Source organism: Liolophura sinensis, chromosome 6, assembly GCF_032854445.1.
Source record: "Liolophura sinensis isolate JHLJ2023 chromosome 6, CUHK_Ljap_v2, whole genome shotgun sequence".
In the NCBI taxonomy this organism is placed as follows: domain Eukaryota; kingdom Metazoa; phylum Mollusca; class Polyplacophora; order Chitonida; family Chitonidae; genus Liolophura; species Liolophura sinensis.
The window spans coordinates 72,550,268-72,569,812 of NC_088300.1; positions in this window are offsets into that span (position 1 = coordinate 72,550,268).

The window sequence follows — 19,545 nt, forward strand, 5'->3', positions numbered from 1 at the left end:
GACGAGAGGGACACGCATCGGGGCAAACCTTTGATCAGACTAATGAACTGTAATTAACAACGCTACAGTTCATTACACAATATACGACTAGATTCATTATACATTACATCTGCGTTCTTAGATATTTTTTTACGAACTTTAGAACACGTTTTGTATATTTTGTTGTTTCAATTTTTTTTTGATCCTCTAACATTTCCGCGCTCTTTCGTTTCGCTTCATGACGTCAGCTTGTACGGTTACTCGGCCGATTCCGGAAAACTTCAAAAGGGATTCCCCCACAACAATATCTACATTCACTCAAACGGAACAAAGTTGAATAGACTAAGGCTATGAGTAAAAAAATATTTTTAGACGCGTATAAGCCTTAACAAAAATAGGAATCACGATTACTGGCAATTATATCCGTCACCCCCTCATCTGAATTTCCCACTTACAGACAGTACTGTGTACTGATAGTACTGTTTCAAACCATTTTGGGATGATAAATAACAAAGGAATAATGATATCTTTTTATGTCCATTTAAGATCACTTTAAATCGATATTAATTAATCCTGGAATACTAAATTTAAAAGTTACTGACCACAGAAAGTGCAAAACCCTGGTAATAAGTGAAAGTACTTAAGCCTGGTAATAAGTGAAAGTGCAAAACCCTGGTAATAAGTGAAAGTACTTAAGCCTGGTAATAAGTGAAAGTGCAAAACCCTGGTAATAAGTGAAAGTACTTAAGCCTGGTAATAAGTGAAAGTGCTTAACCCTGGTAATAAGTGAAAGTGCTTAACCTTGGAAATAGATGAAAGTGCATAAGAAATAGTTGTGAAGCAGCATTGGCGTTAAGATAAATAAACTGATATTTATTTATTTATTTATTTATTTCTACGTTGTACTGAAGGCTGTTTTCTTTAGATATACAGGCGTTGGAACCTAGCCAACACCAGGGGAAACCTTTGTATCATGTATATGTATCTGGTAACTCTCCTGAACTAAAGCTACCCGTGGTGGATTTGAACTCGAGATTTCAATGATCAAGCGCTAGTGGTTTCATCGGTAAAGACTTCGCGTTACCTCACCAGCCATGCTCCTACATATGATGTATTTATGAGTTGTGGTCCAAGATAGATGAACAGCAAGTGATTTATGATCAGGTTGATCAGATCTGTACAACATTGGCTATATCATCACCTTTCGGATATACAGATATGTAAGTTGTATAATTATACTTGTTCGTGAATTTCGTGGGGCTGACATGAATATTGTCAGTAACCAAGTCAAAAGTACATGGATCAGTGCTTATTCTCGGTTACAAACTTTTGGTATTCCTCGAAAACATTCATAAATGTACAGTTTACGCAGCTTTAAGCCTTCGGACAAAGCCGGAAAAAACACCGCTGTAAACTTGGAGAGAGCTGGGCACAAACTCACAACCTAAATGAGTAAAGTTCGTGGAGAAAGTCATGCTTATATCTGATTGTTTATTTAACGGGATGACAACAATAACTCAATTATTACTGAGGCATGCTCAGTAACCTGTATAGTCCGTGAACCTGTGTAGCGCCTTCACTTCACACATCCGGGATGAAAATGTAGAGCTGACAACAAATGGCTCGGATTTCCGTTAGTTGACTTTGGACTTTTATTCAGATCTCTTTTTTAAGTAGACCACAATTATTTAATTTGAAAATAGAGTTGATTACATATATATTATATACTGTGGTTTTTTGCTCGTGTTATGTCTATAATTAAACACGTGACTAATGCATAGACGCTATAGATGTGACGCCGCGAACCATCATGTGTCATTCTTCTCTTTATAGCCTGTATAGGCCGCAATTTGTCAACACTGACATATCCATACATTTCTGAGCCCACAGTCTTAACGCTGTTCTAAAGACTATTCATCTTAAAGTGAGAAAAAATGATACATACACAAATGTAAGCAAATTAGATCTGAATCTTGAGTTTATTGATACACATTGTCAAAGTAATAAAGCAATCTGTGTGTTATAAACAGAATACTTAAAAAAAGCCTTCCAAAATAGCAAATCAATTTTTAAATAAGTGTTTTTGTAATTCCTCAGAATTAATACCAAATCGCCAGAGAACAAATGTTCGGCTATGTCGCCCTGCAGGTGTATATCCGGATAATCGGTATTCAGATTAATTCAGACAGTATGATAGGTTTGTCAACATACTGATGTAGATCATCATCGACGATGATGCAGCCCAGTGCACATCCTATGCCCCTAAGCATAACAGAAATAGAAACTTATTTTGGCAGATTTTTTCTTGTCTTTTATACAGAAACGTTCATCTATTTCTGTATGAAGAAAGATAAATAGAGCACAGTTGAAGGTACATGTACATGTATACTAAATAGTAACAAAGTCTCAATTGGAGTCAAGTTTAATTTATTTATCTATTTAAATTACTCCGTGCGTGTTGACTGTATAGCTAATTACATTCATTTGCTTCCAGGTAGATATAATTTTTCACTTCGCTCATGTATTATTCATGATTTAATTTATTTAATATTAAGGTATATATCACCAACAAGTACGCTTTTAAATACATTTCTGTTATAGTTTATAAAAGCGTCCTGGTGTTTTAGTCATAAAAAATCGATATTTATTCACTAAAGATATGTCTTTATTACAGTAAACATGTCGGATGTTTAGACAGCAGTGTGTTTTACTATGTAAACATGTCACATGCTTATCTCAGAAAACGCGTTTACACGATTATTGGTTTTTTACTCTGAATATAAACACAAAGTCATTCTTACTGGACTATTTGTGTTTATTTGTCTTTTTTTATGATCAAAAAGCAACACGCGTTTATAAAGTGAAATAGAAATGTGTTTAAAACGAAACACTTATTTTTAGTTTTAATGTGCATACTTTCACATAGTTCCTTTTGTATGTATATAAATTAATAGACAAACCTTGGCATGGAGTATATTTCAAATTAAAGACCATGCAGTATTATATATATTGTAAATAATATAAATAAGGAAAATAGTTAGACTTTTTGTTTTAGAATTTCTTAACACAAATGCAAAGTGCTAATGTGAGATTTTAATAACCGCGTACCTGAACAACACTTACAAGGACGATACAATAATTTATACTGGCCATTACTTGCTCTTTTCACAAGTTCTATACCGTGTTTTGCATGTGCAGTTGATTGTTATTACTATTCTTCTTATCCGTATAGTTCCTTATATCCCCTGACTGAGTGTCTGAATAAACGCCGCAGGATTGCGATTCATGTGAAACAAAGAAGCTTAAAAAGATCTCCTGATTCAGAGATTATGTTGACATGATCATATATTTTCCAATTTAAAAAGCGAGGAATTGCAATTCACCAATCTCTTCTGCTACATGACTTTAGTACAACATAATATCGCTCCAAACGACTAACGTCTTATCGAAACAGAAAGGTTCGGTCCTATAAACGTTAGACAACTGATCGTCTTATTAGTTATACAACCACCAAATCGAGGGGATTGGGGAGTGGTTTGGGGATTAGTTGCGGTGGGGTTGGTGCATACTTGTACTCCAACATATAATTGTAAACTGGATTTCCCTTGACGAGCCAGATGTACAGATTTGCCCAAATCATCAAAATATCTAAACGATTAGTGATCATTTATTTTCAGAAGTACAGATGCTATTAAGCTGATTTTTTGTCGTGTGTTTTCCCGGGCTCTGTCTGGTTTCCTCCCACCATAATGCTGATAACCGTCGTATAAGTGAGATATTCAGGAGTACTGCATAAAACACCAATCAAATTAATAAATAAATACATAAGTAAGCTGCTTGGGAAACAATTAGGAATGTGAAAAGCCACCGAAAGTTCATATAAAAACCTTGATCAGATTGTACTTTTTAAAAACGGAAAAAATTGATGTTATAAAATTCTTTGAAATGAAACACAAAGGAAATATTTTGCTGTACGAACATGTACTGTTCATATATTCCATTTTGTTTAAACAGTTAAGCATTTTCCTCTTTACAGACAGACTGGCAATAAGCCTCAGTTAATTGACGTTCACATTACAGCAATAAACAGAGGGTCAAATACTCTCATGAATCCAAGGTGAATGAAAGCCAAAAAACACAGACCACACTATATTAAATAATAGGGTTTTGTTCTAAAATTATAGAGATTATCTTAAAATAGTACTGACTGACACTGTGGGTATATTCCCAGAAACCGGATGTAGTGTATTATGTAAGCATAGCTATAAATACATTATAAATAGTGTACATGCAGTAACATATCATTCTTTGTTTTGTATCTCTTTGTTCAGTGGTGTTATTTCATCACATAGGGCTATAAACGTAAGCAGATGGATGTTTGTATGTGGTAATTGCTCCAAGCTTCTACATGTACAATAATAACATTTATGAACAGGCCTTCTACTTGCTCTCAGTCTTCCGCTGCACGACTTGATTGTCATCTATGCGTCGAAACAGACATTCATATACCAGCTGTCAGTCAATAAGGAGGTTCCAGGTCAATAATTGCCAGGCCAATTCCCAAAACTACGTGAACCACAAGCCACCAAAGAACTAAGAAAGTATATAAAGTATGAAATTAGAACGGAATGATATAAAGAGAAGCAGTCAATAGATTTCAATGATACTGGAGAGACACGAAGTATGTTCTAGGCGACTGAGTGAAGTCAGTATTCAAATCGTGTAGTATGCAAGAATGTCAGTTATTGATAACAAAATTTGTGTCTCTGTTTCGCTTTGATTGCAACTTTTCATACATCCGACGTGGCGATCTAAGTCAGTCCAATGAATATACCGCCCCTAGCCTCGGGTCAAGCGGAATTACAAACAATCATGAAATAGAGCGCCAGAGATTCTGAACGCTCTGTCCACACTTGCTTACAAGAGAACTACACTCTAAACTTAAGAAACTTGAAGTGAAGGCGTTTGATGGAATAACCTTGACACACTAGTTTTTGCAGTAATAACGTACAATCAATGTACATTTAATATCAATGTCCTTTAATTATAGCACCTTTCATCTAGGCCTATAAAGATCATGAATATTTTAGCTGTTTGATCAGGATTATTTTAAGCCGTTCATTTTTGTGTTGTAGCTAGTGTAAATCCAAATACTTGGAAAACAATTTTTATAGATATTTCACATCAGTAGACCGTTAAGGGATGACAGGCGATTATGAATTTTTGGTCTGTAGGCCTACATGTAAGTAAATGAAGAACTACCTAGTCTGATATCAAAGTACCTAAATAAATCATCCAAGGGAGATCACTCTCATGTAATGAATGGCCACAGAAAAGTTACCTTTCATGAATTCAAGCTCTGTTTCATATGGTACATATATATACCACACGTGTAGCTAGTTAAACCGTGTCATATAGGCCTACTTGTGAAATATTCTTAGGTACAGTGTAAAAGATTAATACTATCCAAAAAATTAAGAAGAAAAATAAAGAAAAAAAAACTGATTTCATTTTTCCGGGGAGTTCACCGCGTTTAAATCCGGCATGTTCCAACATCATTGAAAGCTGCTGACTGCTTCTGTTTGCATGATTCTATTCTCGTACTTTCTATACTTTCTTAGTTCTTTGTGTTATATGTTGTTTTTGAGAAGTGACCTTGCGATGTTTGACCTGGAACGTCCTTATTAGTTGACGGCTGGTATACGAATGTCTATTTCGACGCAAAAGATAAAAAAAAACAAAAAAACTCAGCACCGTCGTAATTGCTGGTGTTTTACAGTGACTTGACAAATTGACCCGAGCAAGAAGGAAATATTTATTTCATTTTTCATGTTAATTAAATGGCTCTTCAATGTCTAGTATTTATGAACCACCCTACCAACAAATTTCCAGAAAATATATTGTAGCGGTCAGATGTTGTTGGTATTTGTCTTATGTGCTTTCGTTTCTTATGGTGTCTTCTCAAGCATGCAGGTATTTAACGTGCCGAGCGAAGCTTGTTAAATGAACAAACAATCAGGTTTCTTTCCCCTAAACTCGGAGACGCCGCTGCTATTTGGATCCAATTTCATAACATTCCCTGAACTCGGGGCTATTATCCAGTATGACTTGTGGCATGAGATTTGAAATTCCTGTACGAAATGAAAGTTCTCCAAGAACAGATTTCAGTGAATCAGATGATGAATATTTATTATGACGAGGGAGGAACCAGCAATTGACACAAGTACCACACAGTTGAGTGTCATATGGGACAGCTAAGTGTCATATGGGACAGCTAAGTGCCATATGGGACAGCTAGTGTCATATGGGACAGCTAAGTGTCATATGGGACAGCTAAGTGCCATATGGGACAGCTAAGTGTCATATGGGACAGCTAAGTGTCATATGAAACAGCTAAGTGTCATATGGGACAGAGTCCCAATTAAGTGTCATATGGGACAGCTAAGTGCCATATGGGACAGCTAAGTGTCATATGGGACAGCTAAGTGCCATATGGGACAGCTAAGCGTCATATGGGACAGCTAAGTGTCATATGGGACACAGTACCAGATGAGTGTCATATGAGACAAAGTCTCACGAGACTCTTGTCTCAAATTATGATGCCAAAGCTGAATTGATTTATTCTGGTATATAGTCCACTGTGGTCCACTTTTGATATCTCAGACAAGTTCCACTTGTTTGAGCCTGGAGCTGGATTCTCAGGTATCGTGAGACTGATGAGTCCCAGAATTTTGGGACTGGGAAAATTCACAGATTTTTGACACTGTATCCCGACTTCCTGGGACTGATTCCCACCAAATGTCAACTGTCTCTGAATTCTCAAACTGGATCACAAATCACTTTTCCCGATACTGGAACTATATCCCAATTCACGGTACAAGAATTTTTCCACTCTAACAAAATAGCTACTACTACGAATGCTTACCAGCAATTTGGTGTCAAATTTTTGGCAAATTCCAAGGCCATCTGCAGACGCTGAAAAATCAGCCTATTTATAGATTTCCACATGGTGTGGGAGGAGCCATGAACCAAATCAGGAGACTCTGATTGGTCACAAGAGACATTGTTGACAGTTTGTAAACACAGATGACGCGATGACGTCATCACGATCGCAACCAAGAACTCCAAAATAATGGCTTGCTTTGAAGCCAAAATGTAAATGTCAGTGTCTGAAAAGTCCATATTTTTATCCATATTACTCAAAAAGTATAAGCAATTTCCACACAAGGGTATTAAATGATAAATTCCTTTTCAAACTGTGGTGGGAAAATCCTGGTCCGCTTCTAAAAGCCTGTAAGTGCGGGTTCTATAGACACCCTAATGACCATAAATGTACAAAAATGGCGGCACACAAACTTCTGCTTTCGAGGTTGAACTGAGGATAATGCATGTCATATTTTATGTGTGAAACAAGAACGAAAATAGAAGGTAAATATTTTCTAGAAAAGACAATGACATAGAATTTCGTAATTTCTACATTATCATCATTCAATTATCCCAAATATGTAGGAACGCCGATACAATCACAACAACATCACTCGTCCATGAAACATATATACGTAAGTTTAAAACTTCCTTCGAGAATAAATAAACGCTATATTGTCAAATACTGACTTAGTAAATTTATTTCTTAAATCCTACTTCCTTAAATTCCGCCACAATATTAAAACAATAATTGTAGAAGAAAATAAATTAGTATTGAGCAGTTAATGTTTTACTGAATCAGATCATATTTGTCAAAATCGTGGTGAGCTGTAACTGTAAGTTTTCTGATCGACACTATTATTTCAGTCATCAGGGCTTGATTTTAAGTTTGAGTGTAACCTCTGTCGTAATTTCCCACCATTCTTTTTGCCGTATTGATTTCCATGCTATCATACGCATTGCCATCTGTTTCTAGGACTTTCGTAAAAGTACTTCGGGTTTTGTTGCAGAGACTGTAACTTCATGATACATTTTGTCTTGCGATTTTATTATACATCCAAATTTACTCAACAAAACGGTGTTGATTTATTTATTTATTTATTTGATTGATGTTTCACGCCATATACATATGGCCACATTATATGTTCGGAAGAAAAGTGACATGTTGGGAGTCAAGTGGAAACCTAGGCTCGTTCGCATGTTGAACGATTTTCCCACCGGAAACCAACATGAGCTGGACATGATCTCAAAGCGATCTCATTGGCCAGAGGGTCCAGAGTCAACCTTCCAAACACCGGAATTCTGCTGGTGGACTAACACCCACCAGGCATGCCCTATGGATTGTTTTATTTAATTATTTGATTGGTGTTTTACGCCGTATTCAAAAATATTTCCGTTACACGGCATTATGGTAGGCTGGAACGTACGACCGGAGAGGAAAGCACAATGCCACAGTGACCGCATAGGCTAGAGGCTGTGGATCATTGCGCCGCGCTGGTGCTACCCCAATTTTTCCACGAAGGTCTCCGTACTGGTTTAACGTGTTTGTATACGTGATGACAATACAGCATTTTGAGTAATTCAAGATGAGTGACGTCTAATATATTGTAGTTAACATCAATAAATGTTTGTGAAAGCATTTCTGAATTGTTTTGGTCCCGATTACTACCGTTATGCGGATTTCCGATTTTATACACTTTTTCTCGGGCACAAACCTGCCACAGTTTTATTGGCACCTTCATAATGTTGATGACATTGGGAAGTAAACTACTGCATATGCCTTGTATACTAAATGCTTTCTTCAGCCAAGTACTGTCGCCGCGTGCATATTTGTTTCAGATATCCATTTACTTTTCACTCGTCACAGTTTTTGATTTGCTTAATCCTTGCAGGCTTTGTGGAAGACAGGTATTTATATATAAAATGTTGCATCCCTTGTCACAGTACGTCAAGACTGAGAAGGTGCAACTGAAACTTAATTGCGTTCCACCTATGTAATTCTCCAGCGATACGGGCTACCTTTCAATCTCTCAGGGCTTGTAGTTAACATCACTATTTATTTTCCACCCAATTGACCTTAAGCCATGGGGCTTGGTGGGTGTGTAACTTGCTACTATTTAAGCATTTACATGAACAGTCAGAATAATACCCTATAGACGCGAAGCCGTATTCCACCGGTTGACCGTTTATCAAGTATCACCCTGTCGTCATCGCTCTGGTTTACTCTCTATAATGTAGTCTCTAGATATTATTCTAAGCTATACGTACGTGACATTAAGTTCTCACTGCTGGGAGAAAAGTTGCGTCTATAATGCGTTGTTCTCAAAGATGCATACAATTTTGACATCCAAAATAAATTATTAGCAAAACTTCACCAAAAGAAAGCATGTCTTAAAGAGGAGGCCCAAACATGCATAATGTTTAAACTCCAGGGCAGTATTAAAATTTCGCCAACCAATCAAGGGGAGGAACTCTTTGCGACAAAAATAATTGGTTGGAGGCATGTTAATATAAACAACTTGCACGGTGGGATTTCATCGCCATCTTTGTTTACTTTGTATTAACATGATCTTGATGTTAAGTTATCAGAATCGGGAGTTGGATGTAATATCGCTGGTATGTTCGTTACTCGTTGATTGTGTGCCGATGATCTTTGACCCATGTGTCCGACAGCAAAATCATTACAAACTCCCTCACAGTATTCTTCGGATTAATCTGTTATACCCATGGTATAGAGTATAACGTTAAGAAGTCGGATTGCATGGTTGTTTTGCCTGCTGGCTACAAGAATTTTACCCCTCCACGTGCCATGCTTTTGATATTACTCTACGTGCAGCCATATGTATACTTAGGTCATTTACTTACTAGTGATTTGTCTGATAACCCTGACATTGTAGCACAATTTATGTAAACTGTGTGTACGTGTAAATATGTTAATAGGGAAGTTCTGCCATTCTCAAGAAATCGCTCTCCCAGGCATATTGTTTCGGTATATGTAGTTGTCAGCTATGGTTGCCTTTTTCTGAGACTGCATTTAGTCTAATACGAGTATTGTGTAATAATATCTTCCTCTGGCTGTTACATTACCAATATAGTTTCAGCTTACTTCTGCTATGTATGCAATCAATGGCATAACCTAATTTGGTAAGGTTATCCAAAAATAATTATGCTACGAATTTGTATAAGGAATGGTTGTCTACATGTATATCCCTCCTATATTACGCGCACTTCTAAGATCAGGTAACCCGCGAAGTACTCAAATTTACTCCAGTATATGACATCCAATGAATGCCACGTAAGCTTATATACGGCATATTCATCGACCTAGAAACACCATATAAACACAAATCTCACCGCTTTTCCGATGTTTTGAGTTGTTTATTGCCGCTGTTAACTATGCTACGGATATCAGATTTACGTCAACATTTATGAATAATACTTCATGTGTTCAATAATTCTTGTTATACATTGTTATAACTCAGAGCTTTTGTGCCCGTAATATTTTAGCGTTTCTCTTACTTCTAGTGTAAAATTTTCTTTTCATATGCACCTTGGTGGTTGAAGTACAACATTATTATTATTGTTATTATCCTTCAATGATCCTGAGTTTCTCCAACTTATTTATAAGCGAAATATTCTTAAGTAAAAGGCCATTTGCACTCTCAAGCCTTATTCCAGGTCACATTTTTCACCAGTCCTCTGTACGACAAATTTCCGTGGAATTTCCTCGGTAAAACAAAAAGGAGCTAAACACTGTAGGCAGGCTTGGCGTAAAAGGGAGTAACTTAAAGGTTCCCTGTGTAGACACGGTTAACAGAATATGCCTCTTGGTGGTAGCATGGCCTCTTGTGATGTCGTTTGTGGCTGAAAGCTGGACCTGAACCACTATGTGGACGCTTCTGACTCTTCTGGCAGTTCTGCACGTTAACTCTGGCATTACGGCAGTTAACTTCAATACAAATGTTTTAAGCGTATTAAATTGTATACACAGGCCTCAGCTTATGTGGCGAGGACAACTGGAAAAGTCTGAATACATCTACAAATACGAGAGGAAATTTGGAAATATTTAAGGTTTTCATAGGTGCATTGTTTTGAAAACGCCTGTGCATTTTTGTTTTATTGTGATTGTTCTATTTTCATGTGAGAAACCCTACTGATTCCTTGTTTAAACATGTTCTCGCCACACTATGGCTTAGAAACTCTACCGATTCCTTGTTTAAACATGTTCTCTCCACACTATGGATGAAATGTTATCGAGGTCTCCATAGTCCATGTTCATTCAGTCTGTCAGTTAAAACTGAGTAAGCTCTAACCTGGTTTGAATGTGTTTTTTGAATGTGCCGTACTCAGAAACATTTGACTTATACGACGGCAGCCAATGTTATGGTGGGACGAAACACTACCCACTAGGTTGCTGGTAAAACTTTCCACGAACGACCGGAGAGGATTCCAGCTGAGCTGGACTTGATCTCACAGCGAGAGACTATGCCATTGCCCTCCATTTTCACGCTATATCCACCTCGGCGGCGGGGGCCGCTCAGCTTAAGAAAATAACTCACCCATTAAAGAACCATACTTACAACTATCCAATTATACTTGGAGGTTGATGGAATTTATCTCTTATAATATGTTGTTCTTTATGTTGTATAAATGGGATCTTTTCTTCGTGTAAAAACAGAAACTTTTAATATTTCCACAGTTGCAACTCTATAGTTTTTTCTCCGGAAATTTAAGAACCGTTAGTTTGCGGTTCTAAAATTCTTTCCAAATTAATGTTCAACTTATCAGGTGTGTCAGTTTAAATATCAACAACGATGGCAGTTTTGTACTTTAACTCTGTGTTGAAAGCCTTTGGCAACGTTGTCGGCGATGCGGAAGTTAACTTTCAGATATGTTAGGTTAAATATCAGTAACCATAGGGGACGTGGTCAGGAGTGCTGTCGTTATTAATGACTCAGATGAAAGGTCATTCAATTCTAGGCACTCTTCGCATGTGAATACCGGGCAGGTTGTGACATGCCACACAGCCAGCCTTTTGAGCACAAAAATAATCATGTTGATTGCTGGTGCATACAGGACGTGTGTATCATCGACTGGGTGCTGTTTTTGTTGTGTTCAGTAATTGAAAATTAATTCAGCCGACACCTTTGTATTACTGGTCACATAGTCCCCAAATGCTAACTGGTCAGACAACTCTTAGTATACACGTTTATAGGTGGACACGCTGCATTTTGCCAATATGGCGTCAAAACATAGCCATTCATTCTAACTGTAGACTAAGCATTTCCCTTGAATACAATAGCTCCGTGTGAGTGGAACCACCATGCGTGACAAACAAACAATAATGGTCATGAATACACCTGTATCTACTTCCCCGAGCTTACCCGTTAAAATGTATAAGGCTTGTCACCGATACTTCAAGCTGGTCACCACTTATTGCTCAATGTGCCGGCAACTGTCAATTCACTGTGTTTTGGATCGCAGTCAAGAATGATTCCTTTCTATGACGACGGCTGTGTTTATGTATGGTGATGGAAACCGGTCAGAGTCTCTGGGAAACAATCTCTCCTCACCAACTACTTGGCAAGCCTCATGGTGTACGATAGAAGCTAATCTTCGAACATTCGATCTAACTGATAGGGGCTAGAGATGTGGACTGAGCTACTCGACCACTAAGTCACCAAAGGCTTAATTTGATCACACGAACAATCGAGCTCTTGATCAATCAGCTCTTAACCGATCGAGCTCTTGACCAATCAGACCTTATTTGCTTCACAGGTATACCCATTTCAGAGTCACACGCTGTTGCCAGGTTTCACAAACTGATGCATATACTGAACGTAGACGAGCCCTGTTCATGTCGGGGTCGTTTAAGTTTCGTGATAGGCTAGTAAACAAAATGATATCTCTTTCAATGTACCGCACGTGCATCTAGTCATGTAGATATTGTACCCTTTGTATTTCATCAACCATGTTAATTCATACCTTGTAGATGTCCTTATAGCCGTGGGAATGTTTCAGGGATTGCACGGTATTTATACTGTTACAGTCATCAATACCATGACAGCTGGCCTAAAACAACAACCTGAACGTAGAACGTGTCTGTGTTCATTACCATTAACTGCGTATTAACCGATGTGTGGTGTATATAACCTCAAACAGCTGCACTGTATGTCTGATATGTCCGTATTTCTGTTTCTAAACTTCCTTAAGGTGTTCTGGAGTATTGTGATATTTTACAAAGAGAATTTTACGTGTTGCTCAGCATACCATATTTCACCGCACAGAATAGCTGTACCTTGGCAACCGGACCCCATTTCATTGTAAAACCTGTACACTGATATCCCTGGAGTGGTGGAGGGAATTCTGATCGTTACAGTTGAGCGGGTGTGAACGATGGACACATTGTCCATCCAAGAAGTGACAAGTTTTGTGAGGTGTTATCAAGCTGCGCGTTTTCCAAAGGCGTCATGGGTCAGAATGGGAAAATTTCTTTTATATCCAACATAAAAACAAATAATAATCCCGACTAATATCCTTAACCAAAAGGAAAAATCAGATTTGCAGAAATGAATTATATTGAAAATGGGTAATGCTAGGTAGTTAATATTACCGTATACCACGCTCCCTAGCAACCTCTTTGGTCGTCCGTGGGAGAGTCTGACAGCATGCGGATGGTCGTGGCTTCTCCGGGGTTCTGTCCAGTTTCCTCCCACCATAACTGAGAAAGGCGTACAACACCAATCAAATAAATAAATAAATCAAACCAGGCTACTGACAGGTGTGTATACACTACAGTCGTAAGACAGGCCTGATACCTGTGTGCAGTGAGTGTGTTAGGCGTCATATCTGAAGTCAGTGGGGTTTTTTTCAGCATGCCCTACATTGGACCTGCCTCTTTAAACGTCAAGCATGAGCGTCTAAAACTATCTAAAATGGTTGGTGGTGTGAAACTTCAATGTGTTTTACAAACACCCTGTTCCATAGCAACCTTTTCAGTTACAAGGACAAAGAGTACGACGGTTTACGTGCAAACGTAGTCTACAAAATTAAATGTGGCGAATGCAGATCCTCCTATATAGGAAAAACAATTAGACACGTGCAAGGTCGCATCAACGAACATGATATCACTTCACCAGTTTATAAAAACTCCGCTTTTGGTGACCACTGTCTAATGAGTGATCACAACCCGGGTCTTGCAACGGGTCTTACTCACGCTGATGATGACTATAGTTATAGTTCTAAAACTTGGAAGATAAAGTGTACATAATGTACAAAATTATACTAGTCGCGTTATTCATTTGCAAGATTATCAAACCGCTCCACCATGGAATATTTAGTCTTTGTGTGAGATGTTATGGCAGGTGCCAGTTTACAGTGAATATGTGAGGCGTCATGTCAGGTGTCAGTGTACAGTGATTGTGTGAGGTTCTAGCGAGGTTGTTCTATAAGTGTGTCAGCTTTGACACACAGTCGTTTTTAGACAAATATTCATTTAACACACTCACGTTTGTAAAGTAAGAGTAGTGGTAGATGGAGATGAAGATACAGCAGACATAAAACTTTCTTAAAACATTTGATACGACACAGAAACGTAACGACCTTATATAAAACATAAGGCTATGCAATCAATGCTTACAGGTAGCAATAAATACACTATAAATTCCATTGTATAGTTCAATCTTATTTTATCGATCGTGTTTGTCAATATTTCATGGGCATATAGACATGGATTCATTTTGATGTTGAGGCCCGATAAATGACAAAAATGTTGAAAACGATTAATTTCAGCTCGCAGCATCAAACATGCGACACATGGACTTGGAGGAAATGGCGGCATCAAACAACCATTAACACGGACGAAAGAGGAGCATAACGCTTTGGCTGGGAACATAAATGCCTGCTATGATGGGTGAGAGTAGCGTTATGGAGCGAACAATGCCTCGGTGAGGGAAGTGACAGTGCATAACCGGCCTTTGTTCTGGTTTTATCTTATGTTGACAGAAACCTTAAAATGACCCTAACACTACACTTAGTTGAGTTTTACTTTTGATCAAAGGACTCCCTGAAATTCGATTTGGTCAGGTTATTATTTAACTGGTGTCTCATGCCACACTCAAGTTAAGGCAGACTTAATATCACACGAGTACATCACTAGGATTTCTGCAGTAACAAAATGTGATTGAAGATTTATTTATTTTATTGATTTCATTGGTGTTTTACGCCGTACTCAGGAATATTTCACTTATACGACGGCGGCTAGCATTATGGTAGGAGGAAATCGTGTCGAGCCCGGTGGACACCTTCCCACGTACTTCTGGAGATGAAGCCTGCATGTCACAGGGACCGCATTGGCAGGGGGCTTCTGGGTCATTGCGCCAACATTGCGTGCTAACCAACTCGGCCGCGGAGCCACGTACGACGGAAGGTGAAGCCAGCATGAGCTGAACTTGAACTCACAGTGACTACATTGGTGAACCTGCGCCTCGTGTGCCAGGGGCTAAAGGTCAGGCAGAGTGCAGCTCACGAGTTATATTTATGTCTGCATGCTTGGTGCATTCACTGACTTCAGGTAGCTTTCATGACAATTAGAAAAGGGGATTTTTGGTATACTGAAGTTCAAACTCTTAATGCGCTGTCTAGATATAATAAGTCAAGCGAAAATCGTACGCATATAAACATTCCAAACACATTTCGACAGGATACGAACACACTAAGCATCCCTGGCCTCTGACAGTATAGCTGGTCGATGCAAGTAAAAACTGAAGAATTATGTTGCTGGACCCAATATTTTTCTTACAGATGGTTTACTGATTTAACTTACTGATCTTACAGATGATTTTTACTGATTCCTACGTTCCTGTCAGAGCTCAGATGAGTTCATAGGCTTACTGTTTAAGGAACAGTGTCTATAGTTTCAAGTTAAACCAATGTGTATATAAGTATTCGTGGTTTTTATCCGTACATATCCGCTTTAGGTTTCGCCAGCGTTTTTAATCAGAGTCACAGCTAGGGATCTTTTTCATACCTTTGGAAGCAATTTTGACATTACATTGGAGTTTGGGTAAAAAAAAAACAACAACAAAAAAAAAGGATAAATGACCTCAAGGGTGCTACCTCATGGCAGGATATTTGGCAGTATCCATTTTCCTTCACACATCCTCTAGAATTTCCTCACTTGTATATATACATAAAGACATTTTTAATAACTTGTTTCACAATTCTATAAATTGACTTTTAATCAGGAGTTTTTGCGAGACCATGGGCAACCGTCACCTGAGCCCTACATACATATAGTTTAAAGGCAACACAGGGCTCGGTTGAGGTAAGTGGAAACTGCTGCTTCCTCGGGTTATAGAAATAACTCGCGGCTGATTGGTTAAAACTGAAAACATTGTGGCTCTTTTGATTATCTCAATATGTGCGGTTTTGCTTACTTTGAACTGCGATATCTCGGCTGTGCAATATCGCAAAAATAAAGATATGCTTTTTTAAACTTGCTGTGGGATACTTCATCGATGCATTCCTACATTTGGTAGATCCAGGGTCAATCCTGGAAGACCTTAAAAGAGGAAGTCGTAACCTCCTCGCTTGGCGTTCAGTATGAAGGGGATAGTGCAACGACTGGTTGACCCGTATCAGTATAATGGCTCGGTCGGGGCGGCTTACTTTCCTTCAGTAAGGCGTCTCAGAGAAGCAGCACTAGATAAAAGACCGGTGGAAATCCGTCCTGCAACAAGGAGGCACATTACATGTACTCTAAGGATTTCTTCGTCGTTATATGACTGCAAAATTGTTAAGTACGGCGTTAAACCCCAAGCACTCACTCACTCACTCACTCATACCCACATTTGGTCTAGTGTTCGCATTCGCTTAAGGTTCCCATGAGCACAGACTTTCACCGATAGATCGAGCTCAGTCTTTCTCATACAGCAGAAAGTCATGTGATCTCCGGCGAGATTTATGTAGGACCACTTGAGAAATGAGTTTATTTTAATGAAGTTATTTTCCATGAAAAGCCGAACAGACTTGTACGTATGAAAAGCCCAGGGGAAACCCACAACCATCCGTAGGTTGCTCCTAGACCCAAAACTTTAGAATATTTATATTACTAGGTCCTACTAGCTATATTGTCGAATGTGCGTCAAACCCATTGAACTTAGGGAGTGGTTTACTCGACCCGTGTTTTATGCAGTAAATTCTTCTCCAAAATCCATTACTAATGCGTCCTGGTGGCACTTTATACGATTTTAATTTATGGTCTATGACACCCTCTGTCAAACGTGTAGCTCTGAAAGCCGTGTATCCTAATGCCGCGGGTAAAATGGACGTGAAGTCTTGGTGAGTGGGCCAGGGTTGGACTGGAATGTGTGAGGCGAGAAGCCGGAGGCAGTAAATGGTGACTTGGATAAGAAGAAGCAGCATTGGTGTTAACGCTGTGTCTTACTGGCCAAGCCCGAGCAAAAGCCCTGGATTTAAATGTAGAGGATTTGAACTCAAAGCAAGGTATGGACATTTTAATCTGTGCCCTAGATGGACTTCTTAAACAAATCATTCCAGGCGTATTAAGCGAACTCCAGGTTATCGAAAAACGAAGTATGGTGGATTTAAAGCCAGATAGCAAATCATATTCTCCCATAGGTACTAACCCAGTGGGTAGAAATGGTTGGAGAGCAACATGTGCTATTTGTCAGTCTGTATTTTTTTCACTGGGCTAAGGACTGTCCTCATGTTTACATGAAAATAATGGAGCTGTGGTGCGGACACGAAGTGCGAGATGGCGATGGTGCTCGAAATAAATCGTATCAAAATGTAGTCATTCCTGCAACGATTAGGGCTGTAACAGTGAAGTAGTCAAAGCGAACATTCCCTTATTTTTGAGCAGACATTCCCTTAAGCGGACAGAAACTGTATTAGATTTAAACAAGGGTAAAGCCATTATGTTTATACAGCCAGTAGAGCTACAGTTCAACATCAACTTCAACATCAACTATTGTGTTGATTTAACTCGGAACTGCTCACTAGAGGGAAATGAACGAAGCGGACGGACTTGTCAGATTTTGGTGACAGAAGATGAAGTGTATTATAAACGGCCTGAGTGCAGTGAATGGAAAGGCCCAGCAACAGTTGTCGGAGAGGATAGTGTTGTAGTGTTTGCACGACATGGTGCAGCAGGTGTGAGGGTGCACCAAAGCCGTTTTCGGAAGGTGATTTCTGATGCTATGGACCAACAAGTGAACAATAATATGGATAATCTAAACAATAAACGCAATGAGAACAAATCGGACAATAACAATCCTATTGACTGTGACTTGCATGGAGATGTGAAAACAGCTATTACGATATTGATAGTAACTGTGACTGTGAATGTTCAGTGTCTGCTAATGAAATCTCATGGGAGGATGCATTTCGGGTAAATGACCCATTTTTGTGTTCTGAAATTGAAAACCTGTCTGATAGCCCTGTTGTGAATGAAAAAGGTCAAAGCAGGCCAATCCATAACCTAAAAAAGTATACAAAATGGCGAAATTTTGGCGGCAAGAGTAATTGGTCGGCGGGGGGAAAGAGGTGGTAAATATGGAACATGGTATAATGTAGAATATACAGCACCAGAAATGTTGCATGGTGTAACATGGGAAGGCTTTCCATCTTCGATTATTAAAAGCACTAGAGGAAGGTTATTTGGAAGAGTAATATTTTTTTCTAACCATTTGTGGCGTCAATGTAATACGCGAATTATCTCCTGTAATATTTTGTTTTATTTGTTTCATTTTTTTATTCAACTGAATTTTACTGAATTTTTATGCCCGAATACTTCGGGCGATTGTGATATGGGATATGTAGTTTAATAAAAAATGAAGAACAGTTGCTACTTGACATGGTGGAACCGGCGATTTACAACCATTTTGTCGTTACGTACTCCAAGCAGTATCGTGTTTTAAGCTGTACACAAAGGCCTTAAACACCGCGTGATGTACATGACGGGTAATTACAGTCAGAGGAATACTTTTAGGATTTTAAACCAGATGGTTCAGGTGGAAAATTTTGATATTTCTTATCCAAAATACGTTCAACACTGACCAATAAAGTTATTGTTTTGACAGCTTCTCTTAACATGACTCTGTCCTAATTTCTCACTTTATATACTTTCTTTATTATTTTGTCGCGTACATTGAATGTTGTTTTGGAATCAATCTTACAATTAATGCCCCAAAATATCTATTATGGTTGACTGCTGGTATACGAATCTCAGTTCGAACCTATAGAGTCTCAAACAATTTTCTTCTTTCATGTGTATGAGTAAAAGAAACTGATAAAACAGGCCAGGTCAACTAATTACAGGTCTGTCCAATACACGCTCGAACAAATGCATCCCTACTTAGTATATAGTGGATGCAGAGTAGAATCCCGCCATATGTGGGAAGGTCTTTCAGCAACCTGCGGATGGTCATGTGCTTCCCCCGGGCTCTACCCGGTTTCCTCTCACCATATTGCTGGCCGCGTCGTACAAGTGAAATATTCTTGAGAACGGCGTAAAACACAAATGAAATCAATAAAATAAACAGGGTAGATATTAACAAACTCTATAGTTACATCTACCATAGCAACCACGGAATGGACCGACATATTTGAGTATGCAAA